The sequence below is a fragment of the Panthera leo genome, chromosome A2 (assembly GCF_018350215.1).
Source record: "Panthera leo isolate Ple1 chromosome A2, P.leo_Ple1_pat1.1, whole genome shotgun sequence".
NCBI classification, from domain to species: domain Eukaryota; kingdom Metazoa; phylum Chordata; class Mammalia; order Carnivora; family Felidae; genus Panthera; species Panthera leo.
In genome coordinates, this window is record NC_056680.1 from 61350512 (window position 1) to 61368461 (window position 17950).

Below are 17950 nucleotides of genomic sequence, written 5' to 3' on the forward strand. Positions count from 1 at the left end.
ACAGTACTGGCTGTCCAGTGTTTGCTCTTCCAGATTAAGGAAACTTTCTCTTAAGCTATCTGTGACTTACAGAAATATGATAAAGTCTTCATTTGTGAACAAATTGAGACATTTAATTTTTCTCTCTATTCAGAAAGTCTTAGTGAGTATTCTTTCTTGCATGGCAATCATACTTATTTACTTAAGTTCAATAAGAATCTGTTCTCCTTGCAACAGGACACTATTGGGAACATTGGTTATTGTACCAAGGCTTTGACTGGAATGTCATATATGAGAGTCATGCATAGACTCAGACACGACCAGACAGCTTTAAGGAATCGAAGTCGACTTTGTAAAACACGGAGCCGTAAAGTCCCTTGGAAATGTTGGCCTGATACCTGCTGGCAGAGATCCCAGCAGCCTCCCCAGGTGAGTACAGAAGGTCACTTCTCTGGCAGGTGCAGGAAACTGGGGACCTCGTGGAGAGGAATTCGCCCAATTCCACAGGAATTGCAGGCCTGTCTGGCGGAAGTACTTGACTTGGCTTCTGGCCTGGAGAGACTACTAAACATTCAGTCTAGATTCCTTATAAAAGTTCCAGCAAAGCAGACTTTAAAAAAGATCTATATGGCCAACTACTATTCTTGCTGAGCTTAGGTAAATAAGCCAAGCTTATTAAAATTAGACTTGTTTTACAAATAAATTAGTCTTGGTTTGGCCATCTCTGAGGATAAGGGTGATGTTAGAGAGAAAAATTATGTTTCAGTAACACACCTCTGCAGATTTCAATTCTAGCTCTGATTGCTTTGAATGTTGTCTGCTTAAACTAGAAAACTTGAGGGAAATGTCAGAGAAATTGCCACAACAGCTCATGTAGAGATAATCTTCATGCTTGTTATTCTGTGGGGATAGTAACAGGACCCCATGGGCATATAATTATTTGAACAGCTGGGGAATGAGGTGGATTCCCCAGCAATTGTATAACCCAACTATCACCTTGACCTATTCTGTGTAGCCAGGGTGACAAAATCACTCCTTAACAGCCATTCCGTGGGGTTAGCTCTGGGCTTGGGAAGACAACGGATGGCCCCACTTTCCTTGTGACTGGATTGGATGATGCACTTGGAAATGCCCTTATCTCCTGAGACAAGTCTTCTCCCACTTGCCAGTGATTCCTCATAATCAGGATATTGTTAACCTAAACATCAAACAAAGAGGGCGTCTTGATTGCCATATTTGTCCCAGGAGCCACCTCTATTGACACAAAATTGCAAATAGAGGTTTTAGCCAAGCAGACAGCAGCCACCTTTGACCAGACACAACTCATAGTCACCCACGAATTCAAAAGGTGGCCCTCCAATACCCAATGGTCTTTGATATTTTGACTGCAGTTCACAGAGGCCCAGAATCAGATGAGCGGCCCCTAATGGGACCCATGGCTATGCGGCTCCGACTTGTGTCCATGGCCTCCCCCAGCTGGATAGGCCGCTGTACTCTGGGTTTACCTGGATTCATGGACACAGTAGTAAAACCATGACCAACCCAGCCAACCCTCCAAATGTGAAACAACGGTGGACACGTTCTGTGTTTCAGCAGCATGACCACTGAGCATCCATCTTAGATTCCTCTTTGGGACTGGAGGATGTTGTTTGGTGAATGGAAGCTCTCAATAAGCACATGGTCAAAGCCCTAAATGACACTCAAAATAGCATTTCCCTCAAAAATACTGAAGTAACAAATGTGTAAAGCAGTTTTACAAAAGAGAATGGCAGAAGGTGGGACTCGTGCCCTCATAAACACAGAAGGCTGTGTGTACACTCCAGATGACCACAGAAAGATTTCTGGATTTCTAACGGACATAAATACTCAAAATGGTTCTTAAACAATCCCTCTCTTTCCATTAATGATTGGTTAAACTCTTGGACTGGAGGAGGATTTTTGTCAACTATCAAAGGACTCTTACGTGGGCTTCTTTCCTTTTTTGTTATTCTAATCATGTTTTCTCCCATGTCCTCTGGTGTCTAGACTCCTTCACTGCCAGAACTTGAAGTCTCTAGATGACCCTTTCCACTTGGGAAGATCCATACATGGGGTCTCCCTTGGATTCGACTGCCTCTGCCTTTCATAACTCCTAGATCCCTAACTGACCAATGGTGACCCATAAATAGGGACATCTCTGCACCCTTATTCAGTAGGAAGAAGTTACAGAAGAGAAGACCTTCTGCCCTCAGCAACCTTAAAGATTTAAGGATCAAAATTGTTCAGGGGAGAATTATGTGACCCACAAAGGCAAAAGAAAAAAGTTAAATTTCCTTATAACTTACAGCCCATTGGCAAGTCCTAGGAACAGGCAGAGTGACATTCCTCAAGCTGTTTGTGTTAATACGTTGCTAAAGGCACGAAGAGATCTTAGCTTGACATTAGCCAGACCTCCAGGTTCCTGTAAGTCTACTTTAACATATGAAAATCCCTTTGGAAACCTTCTTTATCTCTATCCCCTAAGTGTATGTTGGCAATTATACTCCAAGCTCATGGCCCCTGATATACATCTGAAGGGGCTCGTGACTGAGGTTTTACTAAACAGGAATAAATGACGTTTTCCCAACAGCAGCTCAAGGTCCTGGAAAACTTGTTTTCAAAATTCCTTAGACTTATGCTATCCCTGACCCCTTCCCAACCTGAGGGTATGTAATGAGCCACTCTTCATGACCCCAAGGCAGCTCTTCCTGCCTAGGAGCCTGTCCCATGCTTTAATAAAACCACCTTTTTTTTTTTTCTGCACCAAAGATGTCTCAAGAATTCTTTCTTGACCTTTCTCTCCTGAACCCCAACATTTCACATCAAGGGGCATCTAGGGGAGGGAGGGTACTTGGTCCTGGTCAGCGAGAACCCTTCCTCAATATTTTAAAATATGAATTACAAATACAAGGATGTGCTTTAGAGTTCTAGAGAGAGGGAGGAAAAGAAATAACGTGAAAGTATTTACATTTCAAATGTAAGCAATGAATGAAAGCGTGGGAGACATTGTTATGTGCGAAATGGGGAAAAATTGATGTTAATGTTTCCTGACATGGGAGGAAAGTCAGTAGGAAAAGTTATGGGAAGGGGTGCCAGTCTGAGTCCCTGAGGGCAGGTGGCCAGTGCCCCTCATGGTGCTCATCCTGTTGAAAATACAGCATCAACTCCTCCCTTTTCTTTACATTTTTTTTTCATTTTTATTTATTTGGAAGAGAGAGAGGGAGAGTGGGAGAGAGGGGCAGAGGGAAAGAGAGAGAGAATCTTAAACAGGTTCCATGCTAAAAGCAGAGCCTGACATATGGCTGGATCCCAATACCCTGGGATCATGACCTGAGCCAAAACCAAGAGTCGGAGGCTTTACTGACTGAGCCACCCGGCGCCCCAACTCCAACCCTTTCTGACCGTCGCCCTACAGAGCAGAGCTGCCTATGGATCAACATTTATCACAATTTCTTTGTGTTTTCAGTTTCTATTTCAGCCATACAAGACATTCACACGTAACTTGGGAAATAAGAGAGAAGGAAAAAGTCCTTTTCTCCAACACCAGCTTCAGGCGGTAGCTGAGGTCATTGGTAGTGACTTTCAAAGACTCCAAAATTCCTAGATAATCATCCCCTCTGGCACCGTGAGCAGTTGGGACCTGTGAGAGTGGCGTGCCTAAAATCTTTGCACAGGAGATTCTTGAAAAATGGCGTTTTGGCCCTTTCCCTCACAGACTTTCTAATGGTTAATTGCCCCTGTTACATATATCTTCACTCAAAATATCTAGAGAGGCTACTGTTTTTCTAAATGTGTTCTCACTAATACATATTTGCTGTCTGCAGGGATTGTGGAGGTGACAGGAACTGCAAACACGGGAACTTGGGACTGATTATTTAACGACGTTGGATTTGAAGGCAGGATAACTTTTACACTGATGGGTAATTGGATACTGGTAACTGTGAGCATGTAGTCACATTAATATCGCCGTTAGTTGCCTGGAATGAAGCATCAAGGCAAGGCAAGGATTTGGAAGCAGAATGGTGAGTATAGCAGAACACTTGTTGGGACAGTGACGAGACCTTGGGTGGGCGAACTGCATCCTACCACTCAAGAGGGGGTAAAAACAGAAAGAAACAAGCTTGAGGATTTAGATTTCTGAAACAAACATGGTTGGAACACCAGAGAGTTTCTATACCTGTCCCTAGAACATCAAATTTCTTTGCAGTTTTCGGTTCAATGTTTCAAAAAATCTGCCTTGAAGTTTGATCTTTGGGTTTGCTGAAGTTCCACATGAGGAGTCAGACCATCTATGTCATAATTACAGCAGTGGCAGGAAGAAGCAAAACCCTGAGAAGAGAAGGGAAACATCAGAGCAGTCCTTGGGTCTACTTTACCAAGAGAGTCTCAGTAAACCTAAGTAGGGTGGCTGCCTGCTGAACTAAAAAATAAAAATAAGAAAGGACCCATAGTCTCCTAAAGTAATGGCAGATTGTCCAGGATAAATAGAAAATCGCCCAGTATAACAAAAAATAGGACCGTTACAATTGAATTGAGAAAAGACAATTGGTGTCAACATTGAGATGAACCAGATGTTGAGAATTCTCTGACAAGAGTTTTAAAGTAACCAGCATACAAATTATTCAACAAGAAACTACAAATTAAAAAATAAAAAATAGAAAGTCTCAACAAAGAAACAGAAATTATTTTAAAAAGAGCCAAATGTAAGTCATAAACTGAAAAATGTAATAACAAATATAGAAATTGTCTGAATGTCTCAATAGTAGAGTGCAGATAGAGAACAGAATCAGTAAAGCCAAGGACAGAACAATTGAATTTACACAATCTGAACAACAGAGAGAAAATGAACCAGAACAAAAACAGAGTGGGAAGGGCTTTGGGACAATAACACAGAGTCAATATGGCTTTTCTGGAATCCCAGAAGGAGAAGAGAGACTGGGGCAGAAAGATTCATCAAAGAAATAATGGTTGAAGCTCCCCACATTTGGAAAAGACACAAATCTATAGATCCAAGATATTGAGCAAATCCTAAGTAGGATGTACCCCAAAAATCCAAACCAAGAACATGTCACAAACTTGAGAAAGCTGAAAAACATTCTTGAAAGCAATCAGACAGATGATCCACGACCTATAGGAGTAGGTTAACAGCAGATTTTATCTTCTGAAACCATAGAGACCAGGAAAACGTGAAAATTTTCAAGTACCCAGAATTCTATACCTGGTGTTTCAGGCTTTCAGGAAAGGAAAGGTGCAATAAAGACATTCGCAGATGAAGGAAAACTGAAAGTTTGTTGCAAGCAGACTTAAGACAAAGAAGGGCTGAAATAAGGGTAAATACAATAGAATAGCATTTCCCAAATGATTTTTCCATACCGTATCTGACAATGGAAACAGAAATTATAGCCCCATGTGATACTCGAGACAATGATGTGTAACAGAATATGTGTAACATATGGGACCTAAGTGGTGCTTCACTCCAGCTGGTAAAAACACCGATAATAGTAGACCGTGATTCACATCCAGAATGACCGCCAAAGAAACCTTTACAAAGAGAAACCTGAAAAAAATGCCATCAATCTACTTGGAATACTCAAAGGAAGCAATAATTGAAAGGAAAGTAATAAAAGAGAAACAGGAAAAAAAGAATCAGAGGAAACAAACGGGCAGCAGATAATAAAGTGGCAGATATGTGTCCCAACTTATCAATAATTACATTAAATGTAAATGATATCAATCTATCAATTAAAAGGCAGGGTTGGACAAACTGGATTTAAAAACAGCGAATTCTCTATTGTTTCTTAGAAATCTATTTCAAACTCAATAGCATGGATTGACTGAAAGTGAAGTGATGGAAAAAATGTACTACGGAAACATTAATTTTAAAAAAGGACAGTAATTATATCAATATTAGATAAAATGGCATTCAAAGGGAAAAAGCTGTAAGAGACAAAGGAGGACATTACCTAATGATAAATGATTGAAACACCAGGAAGACACAAGCTAATCAGTGGTTATGCCCCAAAATACATGAACCAAAATATGGGAGAGCTGAAAGGGGAAATGGACAAACTCATGGGAGCATTGGAAACTTCAATCCTCCATTTTGGCAACTGTCATATTTACTTAATTGAAAAAAAGCAAGAGTGTAAAAGATTTGAAAAGAACAATCAGCCCACAAAATCTAACATGGATCTCAAAAAATGACAGAACATGCAATTCTCCCAAATGCTCTCGGAATATTCACCAACATGCGTCATATGTTAATTGCGGACCATAAAACAAACCTCAACATATTTAAAGTAATTGAAATCATACACAATATTTTCCCTAACAATAATGGAATCAAACTAGAAATCATGCAGAAAGGCAAATCTCTGCACACAGGCACATGAAAAACATAGTTCTAAATAGTCCAGAGGTCAAAGACAAAGTCTCAAGGGAATTCTATGTACATACATGTGTATAGATGACCCTTGAACAATGTGGGGTTGGGGGCACCGACCCCCGTGAGGTCAAAAATCCATGCATAACTTTTGACTCTCCCAAAACTTAACTAAGTAATCGTGTACTGTTGACCAATAGCCTTACTGATAACATAAACTGTCAATGAAGACATACTTTGTATGTTATAAGTATTATATGTTGTATTCTTACAATACAATAAGCTGGAGAGAAGAAATGTCATTAAGAAACTCATAAGGAAGAGGAAATACATTTACCGTGCTGTTCTGTATTTATTGGGGAAAAAAATCCGTTTATAGGTGGGGCCTGTGCAGTTCCAACCTGTGTCATTCAAGGGTCAACTGTGTATATAGAATGAAATGAAAATGAAAAGACAACATATCAAACAAAATAGGTGAGATGCCGCTAGAGAGGTGCTGAGAGACACTTACAGTGCTAAAAGCTCGTACGCTAAAGGAAGAAAACTATTAATGAATAATCTCAACTTTTACTGCAAGAAACTAGAAAAGGAAGAGCAAAATAAAGCTAAAAGTAAACAGAAGGAACAAAATGGTAAACGGAAGACTAGGGGTTAATGAAATAAAAACAGGGAAACGAGAGAAGTCAATGACACAAAAGTCTGGTTCTTCAAAAAAATAAGTACAATTGATTAACCTCTAATAAAAGAGACAAAAACAGAGAGACAAAACAATCACCCAAATCAGGGATGAAATCAAGACTGTCTCCACAGCTCTTACAGCCATTAAAATCATACCCCAGTGACACTGAAAACAATTGTTCCCTCATCAAGTCAAACAACATAGCAGAAATGGGATAATTCTTCCACCACCAACATAAACTACCAACACTCAGGTGAGGGAAAGTAGATGATCTGAATAATTCTATAGCCATAAGAGAAATTAAATTCTTAACTGAAAATGTCCCAAAAAAGGAAGGTCTAGGCACAGGTCATTGGAAAATTGTACCAAATATTTAAACTTAAAACATGTAGGTGATTTTACATAATCCCTTTCAAAAAATGGAAGAGGGAGAAACACTTTACAAGCTATTTTATATGGACAATATTATCCTGAGACAATAATACTCGCCAAGAATTCTAAGGCACTAGAAAAATATCAAAACTGCGGGCCAATACGTCTCATGAACTTAGATATAAAATTCCTCTAGCATACGCTGACATGGAAACGGAATCACGCACCATGATTAAGTGGGATTTGTTCCAAGCCTGCACGGACCATTCAACACTCTAAAATCAACTCGTGCAGCAAACAGGTGACAGAAAAAAAGTCAGGCCGTCACACTGATTGACAACAAAAAAGAATTTGACACAGTCTGACTGAAGTAAAAAGACAGTATTGGTACTGGCACAAAAAACAGATACATAGATCATTGAAATGGGATAGAGAACCCAGAAATAGACCCATGAATATATGGCCATCTAATCTTCAACAAAGGAGGAAAGAATATTGCTTCAGCGAGTGGTGCTGGGAAAACTGAACAGTGACATGGAGAAAAATGACCCTGGACCACTTTCTCACACCATACACAGAAATAAACTCAAAATGGATGAAAGACCTCAATGTAAGACAGGAAGCCATCAAAATCCTCGAGCAGAAAGCAGGCAACGACCTCTTTGACCTTGGCCGCAGCAACTTCTTATTCAACACATATCTGGGGGCAAGGGAAACAAAAGCAAAAATGAACTATTGGGACCTCATCAAGATAAAAAGCTTCTGCACGGTGAAGGAAACAATCAGCAAAACTAAAAGGCAACTGACAGAATGGGAGAAGATATTTGCAAATGACATATCGGATAAAACGTTAGTATTTAAAATCTTGGGGTGCCTGGATGGCTCAGTCGGTTAAGCGTCCAACTCTTGATCTCACAGTTCATGAGTTCGAGCCCTGCATCGGGCTTTGTGCTGACAGCTCAGAGCCTGGAGCCTGCTTCAAATTCTGTGTCTCCCTCTCTCTCTGCCCCTCCCCCACACATACTCTGTCTCTCTCTCTCTCAAAAATAAATAAAACATTAAAAAATTAAAAATAAATAAATAAAAGCTATACAGAACTTGCCAAACTCCATACCTGAAAAACAAATAATCCAGTGAAGAAATGAGCAGAAGACATGAATAGACACTTTTCCAAAGAAGACATCCGGATGGCCAACCAACACATAAAAAATATGTTCAACATCACTCATCAGCAGGGAGATATAAATCAAAACCACAATGAGATACCACCTCACACCTGTTAGAACGGCTAACATCAACAACTCAGGAGACAAGAGATGTTGGCGAGGATGTGGATAAACGGGAACCCTCTTCCTCTTGGTGGAAAGGCAAACTGGTACAGCCACTGTGGAAGCCACTGTGGGAAACAGTGTGGAGGTTCCTCAAAAAATTACAAACAGAATTATCCAATGGCCCAGGAATCGCCCTACTAGGAATTTATCCAAAGGATACAGGTGCTGATTCTTCTGACTAGCTGATTCATGCTGACTATGTTTATGTGAGACTCTCCGTGTAGTAAAGGATACACATGATCTCCTGGTGTTTTTCTTCTGCATTTCAACCTATGACTATCTGAAAAAAAATAATTAAAAATATTAGCCATCTTATCCCCAGCTTTCTCCCGCCTACATAGGAACGGTCAGGCTTGGGACTATGTGGGAAGATCTTGGACCTTGGTGACCACATTTAAATGATGAGCCAGCACTGTTCCCAAAGCACAGTCTGCCCATCGGTCTCCCCTGAGCTGTTAATGCAGGTGCAAAGGCCCATCCATCCCCTCACACTCTTGTCCCCCAACCCGTCTTCCCGCTTCCTGCTCCGGAGAGTCCCGTCCTCGATGCCCGGTCCTGCCTCTGCTCTCAGCCCTCCCCGGGCACATCTCTCAGAGCCCATCACCTTTCAAGCTGGAAAGGGCGACTGTTATTTGTTGGTTTTTCAGACTTGGGGGGGCATTTTCCTCGTTCATGGGGGTGAACGTCTGTGATTCTGAGCCCGGCTCTTTGTCTGTAGACCATGCCGGCTCTGGAGCACCTACTCCTGGAGCTCTCTGCCAGGGAACCAGCACCGGGGAACCCGGTGCCACCCCGAGCGCCTTCCCTGGTGGGTGTCTGTCTTCCTCCTCGGACACGCTCTACCCTTGTCCTCATCCGGGGCTGCCTCACCTGTTCCTCTTCTCCGCTTTGTCCGCAAGGTGCCTCAACGTCTCTGTCCATTTCTCCCCAGCTTACGTGTCACTTGTGCAGAGACCTGTCTCTGCACAACCACACCTGTCTTGTGGTCTCACTGTGTTCCTGGAGACGGCATCTCCAATTTGCATTAAAATTATTCACGTGCAGTCCATCTTTTCTGCTGTGTTCTCGTTTTCCTAGCAGAACGCCCACGGCATAGTATCAGCTCCATACATCTCGCTGAACCATGACTTGAATTAATTTTATGAAAGAAACAGAAACCAAACACTACCCAGACAGCCAAACTTCCATGCAAATAAGTGGGATCATCTTTCAGAGCCATGACAAAAGAATAGAATGAGAAAGAAATTCTCCATTTTCCCACTTTGGTTGAATGTTAAAGCACGGTGGCCTTAAAAAAATCAATATATTACAGCTTACAGAAACAAAAAAACTAAAAATAATTTTATTAACATCTCTTGGTACATTTAAGGAGCCACCATTAATACATTACTGTGAACTAAAGGCCACAGCTTATTTGTATTTCCATGGTTTTCTCCTAGCGTCTTTCTGTTCTGGGGTCCCATCCAGGACACTGTGTGACAGCCAGTGCTCATGTCTCCCGGGCGCCTCTGGGCTGTGACTTTCCCTCATCTCTTCCATGTATTTGGTGACCTTGAACCGTTTGGAGGACTGGTCAGACTTTTGCGGGACGTCCCTCAGCCAGGGTGGTGGGACATCAGGAACGAGAGGCAGGTTGTCAGTAGAGTTCCCACTCATGACGTCATTTCAACGGCACCTGCCAGCATGGCTGTTCATCACTGCGGATGTCGGCCTTGACTTCCTGGAAGGGGGTGTGCATCAGGTTTTTCTGCCTTATTTTCCATGATCATTTTAGGTACTGAGGAGTTTCTTAATGATTTTAGAAAGATTTTTAGGAACATTTAAGCGATTTAACATAACGTCTTAATATGAGAACGCTTTAGAGCGCTATGTTGCTTTGATGAGGATTTAGGGGGAGTTGACTTCTTGAGGTTCTCAGGGCATTATTCCCGTTTCTCCTCCACGGTTCGAGACCACGCTTTCCGAATGCCCTGGGTTTCTCTTTAGCACCTCAGAATCATCACCATATCCAGACAGTTACACTAACCCTTACACTCACACATCTGCACCTGCTTTCTGCCTCTTACCCCTTCTTAGTCCCTTTATCCACCTCACCGTTCCCTCTGGATATTTTGAATTCACTCCTAATAGCCTTTCTTTTTTTTAAAAACATTTTTTTTTAACATTTATTTTTGAGAGACACAGAGAGACAGAGAACGAGCAGGGGAGGAACAGAGAGAGAGGGAGACACAGAATCCGAAGCAGGCTCCAGGCTCTGAGCTGTCAGCACAGAGCCCAATGTGGGGCTTGAACCCACGAACTGTGAGATCATGACCTGAGCCGAAGTCAGTTGTTTAACTGACTGAGCCACCTGGGTGCCCCCAACAGCCTTTCTAAAACATAAATTTAAACACCTATGTAGATCTGCTTTTAATTCTTCCAGGAAAAAAAGCAAATTGTTTTTGGCTGATTAGAGACAGCTAGAGCCTTTCTGCCTTTATATTCGGCTGGTTTACACCACAATACAAGAAAGTTTGATTCATTCAGGTTTATCAAATGCTTCATCAAGAATCAATTATGTTTCGAGATAGAAGGAACATACTTAAAGATCATAAAAGCCATTTATGAAAAGCCCACAGCTAACATCATCCTCAATGGGGAAAAGCTGAGAGCTTTTTCCCTGAGATCAGGAACACGACAGGGATGTCCACTCTCACCGCTGTTGTTTAACATAGTGTTGGAAGTTCTAGCATCAGCAATCAGACAACAAAAGGAAATCAAAGGCATCAAAATCGGCAAAGATGAAGTCAAGCTTTCACTTTTTGCAGATGACATGATATTATACATGGAAAATCCAATAGACTCCACCAAAAGTCTGCTAGAACTGATACATGGATTTAGCAAAGTTGCAGGATACAAAATCAATGTACAGAAATCAGTTGCATTCTTATACACTAATAATGAAGCAACAGAAAGACAAAGAAACTGATCCCATTCACAATTGCACCAAGAAGCATAAAATACCTAAGAATAAACCTAACCAAAGATGTAAAAGATCTGTATGCTGAAAACTATAGAAAGCTTATGAAGGAAATTGAAGAAGATATAAAGAAATGGAAAACCATTCCGTGCTCATGGATTAGAAGAATAAATATTGTCAAAATGTCAATACTACCCAAAGCTATCTACACATTCAATGCAATCCCAATCAAAATTGCACCAGCATTCTTCTCAAAACTAGAACAAGCAATCCTAAAATTCATATGGAACCACAAAAGGCCCCGAATAGCCAAAGTAATTTTGAAGAAGAAGACCAAAGCAGGAGGCATCACAATCCCAGACTTTAGCCTCTACTACAAAGCTGTCATCATCAAGACAGCATGGTATTGGCACAAAAACAGACACATAGACCAATGGAATAGAATAGAAACCCCAGAACTAGACCCACAAACGTATGGCCAACTCATCTTTGACAAAGCAGGAAAGAACATCCAATGGAAAAAAGAGAGTCTCTTTAACAAATGGTGCTGGGAGAACTGGACAGCAACATGAAGAAGGTTGAAACTAGACCACTTTCTCACACCATTCATAAAAATAAACTCAAAATGGATAAAGGACCTGAATGTGAGACAGGAAACCATCAAAACCCTAGAGGAGAAAGCAGGAAAAGACCTCTCTGACCTCAGCCATAGCAATTTCTTACTCGACACATCCCCAAAGGCAAGGGAATTAAAAGCAAAAATGAACTACTGGGACCCTATGAAGATAAAAAGCTTCTGCACAGCAAAGGAAACAACCAACAAAACTAAAAGGCAACCAACGGAATGGGAAAAGATATTTGCAAATGACATATCGGACAAAGGGTTAGTATCCAAAATCTATAAAGAGCTCACCAAACTCCACACCCAAAAAACAAATAATCCAGTGAAGAAATGAGCAGAAAACATGAATAGACACTTCTCTAAAGAAGACATCCAGATGGCCAACAGGCACATGAAAAGATGCTCAACGTCGCTCCTCATCAGGGAAATACAAATCAAAACCACACTCAGATATCACCTCACGCCAGTCAGAGTGGCCAATATGAACAAATCAGGAGACTATAGATGCTGGCGAGGATGTGAAGAAACGGGAACCCTCTTGCACTGTTGGAGGGAATGCAAATTGGTGCAGCCACCCTGGAAAACAGTGTGGAGGTTCCTCAAAAAATTAAAAATAGACCTACCCTATGACCCAGCAATAGCACTGCTAGGAATTTACCCAAGGGATACAGGAGGGCTGATGCATAGGGGCACTTGTACCCCAATGTTTATAGCAGCACTCTCAACAATAGCCAAATTATGGAAAGAGCCTAAATGTCCATCAACTGATGAATGGATAAAGACATTGTGGTTTTTATACACAATGAAGTACTACGTGGCAATGAGAAAGAATGAAATATGGCCCTTTGTAGCAACGTGGATGGAACTGGAGAGTGTTATGCTAAGTGAAATAAGCCATACAGAGAAAGACAGATACCATATGGTTTCACTCTTATGTGGATCCTGAGAAACTTAACAGAAACCCATGGGGGAGGGGAAGAAAAAAAAAAAAAGAGGTTAGATAGGAAGAGAGCCAAAGCATAAGAGACTCTTAAACTGAGAACAAACTGAGGGTTGATGGGGGGTAGGAGGGAGGGGAGGGTGGGTGATGGGTATTGAGGAGGGCACCTTTTGGGATGAGCACTGGGTGTTGTATGGAAACCAATTTGACAATAAACTTCATATATTGAAAAAAAACCAACAGATAAAAAAAAGAGAATCAATTATGTTGATTTTAAAATGAAATATATTCTGAAAATATCCTGTTTCATTATTTTCATTGTCTTTGAAATTCATGCCACTTTCACTCACTCTCTCTCTTTTTTTTTAATTAAGTTTATTTATTTTGAGAGAGAGCGCAAGCAGGGCAGGTGCAGAGAGACAGGGGGAAGACAGAGAATCCCAAGCAGGTTTTGTGCTGTCAGTGCAGAGCCCCTGGGGGGTTGAACCCATGAATCCTGAGATCATGACCTGAGCCAAAATCAAGAGTTGGGTGCTCAACCAACTGAGCCACCCAGGAGCCCCACTTTCACTCTCTTTAATGCTCCTTAAATGTTATGGTAAAGCTTTAAAAAACCAGAATGTTCTTTTAAATTTATTCTCCAAAGTGAAGAGCCCTTTAAAGAAAGTTGAGAGCTAATGTCTCTGGCTATTGGAAGAACTGAGGGTTTTTCCTTTCAAGCAACACTTTTAAAAACAGGTAGAGAAATCACAGTCACTGCTGGTGTGGCTTCCGTGTGGAATTTACTCTGTTACAGAGAAACCCGGCCGAGTGACCACAGCACGTTCCTGCCTGCCTCTGGGGACGAGGAGGCATGTCTGCATCCCAGGGATGGAAGCCGGGGTTCACAGGGGGCGCGTGACCCACTGGCCTTTGTCCAGTTTCTTGGATGCCATTAGTCAATACCCTTTGTCCTGCACAAACCTTTGCTATGGCCACCCATCCCCCACCCCACCAGGCTTTGGAAGGAAGAATCGCTGCCCCCCCTGCCCCCCCCCCCCCCGACCGTGTCCTGCTCCTGTGCTGAAGGGTCCCCCTGCCTTCGCAAAGCTCCACGGAGAGATTTAGTGATTTTGTAACCACCGTCAGCTTGTTGGAGTCATGCCCGCCTTGCGTGGATGGCTAGCTGCACGAGAGCAGGGAGAGACCCCCTCTGTTTGCACTCTGGCTATCACCTCCATGGAACGAACGGTCACACCTATCCCACGGGTGTTTCTTGGCTCCTGGTGGATGCCAGGGAGAGGATCCAAAAGTGAGGAAGACAGAACCATTCAGATCGGGGCCCACGATGGGTTCCCTTGGGTCTGGAGCCCCACAGGGGCGGCCAGCGGGCAGTCGTCATGCTTGTTCTCCCGGGTCCAGGGAGGAAGGCCTCCACAGCGGAGCGCTGGGACCCTCATTTCTGCAACCTTGAGAAATGGCTCAGGGTTCAGGTTCGTGGGTGGAGGTGTCCACAGGGTTCAGGCATGGAGACTGGAATGGTCTGGCACACCCAGGTTCACGCGTCCTCAGACGCCCTCACTTGTGCCCCCACTATATGAAGGAAGGGAGATTCAGGGCCCAGATGTCCAGTTTACAGACCCAGAGACCGAAGGAGATGCAGGGCACCAGCAGCCAGAGCTCCTACAACCACTGCGGCAGGCACTTGAGGCCCTGAGCCCTGTGGTGGCCACGGGACAAGGTTGGGCCCTTCCTGAGCACACACCGGGGGGATGGGGGGTAAGGGGTGCCCTGCAGGCCAGCTGGGGGCTGGGAAGGGTCTGGTCCACTCTCCCCAGGCCTGCAGGCCGGTGCCGGGACATGGGGGCCCAGCCTGCTCTGTTCTCTGCCCTCTGGTGTGGGCCGGGATCCCCTACTGCTCACTATGACCGGGTAGCGATCTGACCCACCAGGTCCGAGGGTGCTGTTATTCTTCCCGTCCCAGAGTTGGGGAAACCAATGCTCGGAGGGTGGTTTTACCTGGAGACACACAGGTGGGTGGAGCTGAGGCTTGAGTTCTCTCCATCTCTTCTTATTGTAGGAAAGGACGGTATTGCTGATAACTTCTGCTTAATTTTTATAGGAAAAGGTAAACTTTATTAGAAACATAAAGTAGCTTCTAGATACTATGTGAGATCATGCGTTGCCCCTAGGGAGGGGGATGGGTGCAGGGAGGAAGACCAGGAAATCATAGAATAGGTATATTCAGATAATGGAATTTACAAAGGGGCGCCTGGGGGCTCAGTCGGTTGAGGGTCCAACTTCGGCTCAGGTCATGATCTCACTGTTTGTGGGTTCGAGCCCCAGGTGGGGATCTGTGTTGACAGTGTGGAGCCTGCTTGGGATTCTCTCTCTCCCTCTCTCTGTCTCTACATAAATAAATAAACTTAAATATTTTTAGAAAACAAAAGCTTGATCTATGAGGGATTGGAGGGCAATTCAGGAAACAAACATGGAGAATTTCTTAGCCTTGTGGGAAAAAATAAAGTGATTGGCAGATACCATCACATGTAGGGTGAACACTCATGTGGCGTGAGGGTGGCAGGTAGTGGAGGGGAGGCCACCCACACCCACTGTCCCTGCACACTGTCCCTGTCACCACAGCCCACAAGTCACACACCTACGTGTGAATTGTCTCGTGGCCACACTCAGAGCAAAACGAAACACGTGACATTAATTTCCAAGATTTATTTCACTTAATCCAATACATCCATTCAACAGGTTGCAATTTCAACATGAAACCTGTGTTAGAAATATCGCAAGAAGTCACTCTTTTGGAACCTCGTCGTGAAATCCGGTGGAGAGCGGGGCTCCGGGTGGGTGGGCTGGAAAGGGCGGTGACCCGCAGGCAGAGTCCAGTCCCGGAGGCCAGCCCTTCCGCTGGCCACCGCATTAAAGCCAAGGACAAATGACAGGACAAATGACAAGTGACTGGAACTGGACCAGTAATAAGGAAACGAATATGGTAACGTAAGCCACGAGGCACAGATACTACTTCTCCAGACGCAAATATGCCATCAAATAAGGAAGCAGGATCGGTCTCAGCAGTCATCGGAGAAATACCAGCTAGACGATAATCAGGTACCTTTGTGCCGCCGCACTGGAGGGTAAGTGTGTCCACGGTTCGCAAGCCTGTGGCCTCGTGTGACCAGAGCCCGCCTTCTGCCCTTGGGTGACACTCAGACTGCTCCTCCCCTGCTCCCTGACCGCTGAGCGCTGGCGCAGGATGTGGGCTCTGCTGACACGATCTGCCAACCACAGCCTGGGACTCGGGATGCAGGGAGGCCGAGGGGCAGGGCCAAGCTCCCCCAGCACCTGCAGCCACAGCCGGACTGACCGGAGAAACGCACCCCCACCCCGTGCACGGCCGTCCGGGCAATCACGTCACCTGCTCTCCACCACCCCCGATGGAGTGCAAATGATCGGTGTGTACTTCGTTGTGTGTGTGTGTGTGTGTGTGTGTGTGTGTGTGTGTGTGTGTGTCTTTGGAGCCCAGCGGAGGCCGGTTCACACGGCCAGCCGAGGGGGTGAGCTTTCGTGAAAGGGTGAGTGAGAAAATGCGTACATGGAGCCATGGGCCCCGGGAACTTTTACAGTGAGTACCGATTTCCTTTCATTATTTTTCTTGTTCCCTCCCAGGGCTCCTGAGAAGGGAGGACATGTCTCAACGCCCTGGCTTCTTGGGCAACAGATTGGACCCCGGCAGCTGTGAGGTCAGTGCGGGAGGCAAGGGCTCTTCCCCTGCACGGCACCCTGCCCTCGGCAGTCCGCAGACAGAGTCTGACGGCCGTGGTCGCAGTCGCAGCACAGACCACGGGGCGTAAAGGATAGATTGTCTGTCTTTGGTGTCCTTCCCTGTAAATCAGGAGAATTCTATTTCACCGAAACATCTCCTTGCTCATTTTAGGCAAAACTAATTCTGTTTAACAGCCTGCCTGCTCATTGGAGGGAGTCTGGCCGCACAGACAGTAGCTCACGAGCTCGCGTCAGGCCTGACGGGGGATCTCTCCCCATGGGAGAGGAAGCCCCCCGACCAGTGATGGAGGCCCCCCAAGTCCCAGGCAGCAGGCGGTCTCCTTGAGTGCTGACGGAGAGTGAAAGTTTATGACATTTTCCGTTGTCTGGCTCTGTCTTCTAATTGAAGTCTGTCCCCAGAAGTCGGCCAGGACTGTTAACAAGGGGCCCACAGCCCAGGGAGAGCTGACCCGGCCACCTCCTGCCCCCGCCTCCTCCGTCCTCTTTCATGTGGCCTTTCGGCATCCACAGCCCCGGCGACAGTGTTTGGACGCAGTGAACCCGAAGGCAAGCGGAAGAATTTGCTGTCTGGGCTGCTCTTAGATGAATGGATGTCTCATTTGGGAAAAAATCTGTAGGTGTTTTTAGTTTTTCTTCTCAGAATCCTTCACACGGTGACGAGACGATTTCCCTTGCGTGCTGGTTTCCACGCCGGAAGGCGAAAGCTGAGCCCGGCCTCCCTCCCCGTGCTGGGGAGTCTCCTGTGTGTCCCCAGTGCCCGACAAGCTGGGCGGAGCTGCGTGGTCAAGTGGCGTGTTATTACAGCGGTGTGATGGCTCTCGGCGATGACGGTGCCATCTCTGAGCCACACGCCAACCCCCGCCACGCGTGGGTCACCGAATCCTCACAAACTGG

The 17950-nt window shown here is 44.6% G+C and overlaps 1 long non-coding RNA gene across 1 annotated transcript; it reads left to right on the forward strand.

Annotated features, from left to right (window-relative positions):
- The first annotated feature begins 323 nt into the window (after positions 1–323).
- Positions 324–17833, forward strand: LOC122205320. The gene is made up of 3 exons (XR_006196000.1): positions 324–408; positions 3822–4019; positions 16940–17833. It is a non-coding gene; the product is annotated as an uncharacterized LOC122205320 (long non-coding RNA).
- Positions 17834–17950: the final 117 nt, after the last annotated feature.